We start from the raw sequence: 2,177 nt of genomic DNA on the forward strand, positions 1-2,177 counted from the left end.
GGTTTAATCTAAGCCCCCCCCCCCCCGCCTTTTTTTTCCCATGAGGAAAGGAAGGGCCACTGACTGGGCCTAGCCTGGGACCAAGTTCCTTGGACACCTTACGCCGGAAGGGGAAGAGAAACCCTCAGCAGGGACAGTCTCCTCCGAGCCCTGAGGGATCAAGGGGGGGCCAGGGTGAGAACCGCGGGTGCCCTCTGATAAGTGATGTCACTCACTCGGCAACTACTCCTTCTCGGTCTCACTCACCAGTAGCCAGAGCCATTGCCTTACGCCACACGATGGTGAAGACAATGGGACTGCCCCACTAGAACAGGCATGCCTCCTCGCCCCGTACGCTCCTGCAGGCACCTCCTAAGAACAGAGCATCCCTCACACACCACATTCCTATCCCCACACCTAAAAACAGGAATAAATCATTCCATAGCGTATAATAGAAAGATTTCTTTGAATCCAGGATCCAATCCAGATTTGAACATTGCGTTTCGTTGTCTAGATCAGACCCCCAACTGTGGTGGGTCCCCCTAAAAAGATATATCCATTTCCCAGAACCTGTGAATGTGACCTTATTTGGAAAAAGGGATCTTGCTAAGATGTGTTAAGGACCTTGCCATCACCCTGGATTACCTGGGTCCCCAAATCCAAAGACAAGTGTCTTTATGGAGGAGGAGGTGTGTGAAGGCAGAAGCAGAGGGAGACAGGGATGCAGCCACCAGCCAGGGGCTGCCTGGAGCACCAGCAGCTGCGAGAGGCAGTGGCCCCTCCCGGAGCCGTTGGAAGCACAGCCCTGCCAGCCCCGTGGCTCCGGGCGTCCGGCCTCCAGAACTGTGAGAGAACAAACTTCTGTTGTTTTCAGCCACCAGGTTTGTGGTGGTTCCTTATGGCATCCTTAGGAAACAAATACCCACCATTTTTTTAAAAGAAAATGACAGACTTCTCAACGAGTCTGGGAATCTTTGTCTTAGAGAATGTCCCGAATCTGCAAGTGTCTTCACATTTAAAGTCATAAATCAGACCACGTCCGTCCTCTGCTTAAAAACCTCTCATTTAAAATAAGCTACAGCTGAACCGGTTTGGCTCAGTGGATAGAGCGGCGGCCTGCGGACTCAAGGGTCCCAGGTTCGATTCCCGGTCAAGGGCATGTACGTTGGTTGCGGGCACATCCCCCGTGGCGGGTGTGCAGGAGGCAGCTGGTCGATGTTTCTCTCTCATCGATGTTTCTAACTCTCTGTCCCTCTTCCTTCTTCTCTGTGAAAAATCAATAAAATATATTTTAAAAAAAAATAAATAAAATAAAATAAGCTACAAACTCTTCACTCTGATTTACACAGTCCTACGTGCTCTGACTCCCTCCCACTCCTCTAACCGCGCCTTTCCCTCTCTCCTCCTCTCCCACCTCCCTCCAGCTCACCGACCTTTCTCCAACTCCTCAAACATGCCAAGCTCACCCCATGTTTTGGCTCTGTCCTCTGCCCAGGTGACAACCAAGCACAATGCTTGACCTTTGAGTCTGGATGGGGGGCGGGGCGATAGCTATGAAGGACATTATTGGGACAATTGGGGAATTTAAATATGGACTGTATATTGTGTTAACGAGTGGGTTAATATTACCATTACGGGTTATGTAGGAAAGTAGTGTCATCCCTGTTCTCAAGAGCTGCATGCTGAAGTACCTAGGGGTGAAATATGATGCCTGAAACTTTCAAACAAATTGTGGCAAAATATTGACAATTGATAAATCCAGGAGAAGGGGATATTGGTGTTCACAGCAGCATTCTTTCAGGGTTTTAAAATCAAAAGTAAATGGGGGGGGGGAAATGGACAATTTAAAGGAAAGAAATCTTAATCCAGGTGGGCTCAAATTTTCATGTGCATTAAAAATCCCCTAGGACGTTTGTTAATATGCAAATTCTAGGGATTCAGAAAAACTTGGTGGGGCACAGCTTTCTTCAGGCGCCAGGTGACTCTGAATCACCCACCCCCTCCCTGAGAAGGAAAGGGTACTTGGGATTCAGAGGCCAGGAGCTGGAACCAAGAGGGGCTCGGATATAGAAAGTTATTTTATGTTGATGTGGACGCCAACTTGCGAAAATGGCGAGGATGCAAAATGTCAACACAGTAGAAGGATGGGGGGAACTGAGAACAGGAAATACACACCTGACCAGACTCTCACATCATGC

Source organism: Myotis lucifugus, unplaced genomic scaffold (assembly GCF_000147115.1).
Source record: "Myotis lucifugus unplaced genomic scaffold, Myoluc2.0 scaffold_91, whole genome shotgun sequence".
NCBI lineage: Eukaryota > Metazoa > Chordata > Mammalia > Chiroptera > Vespertilionidae > Myotis > Myotis lucifugus.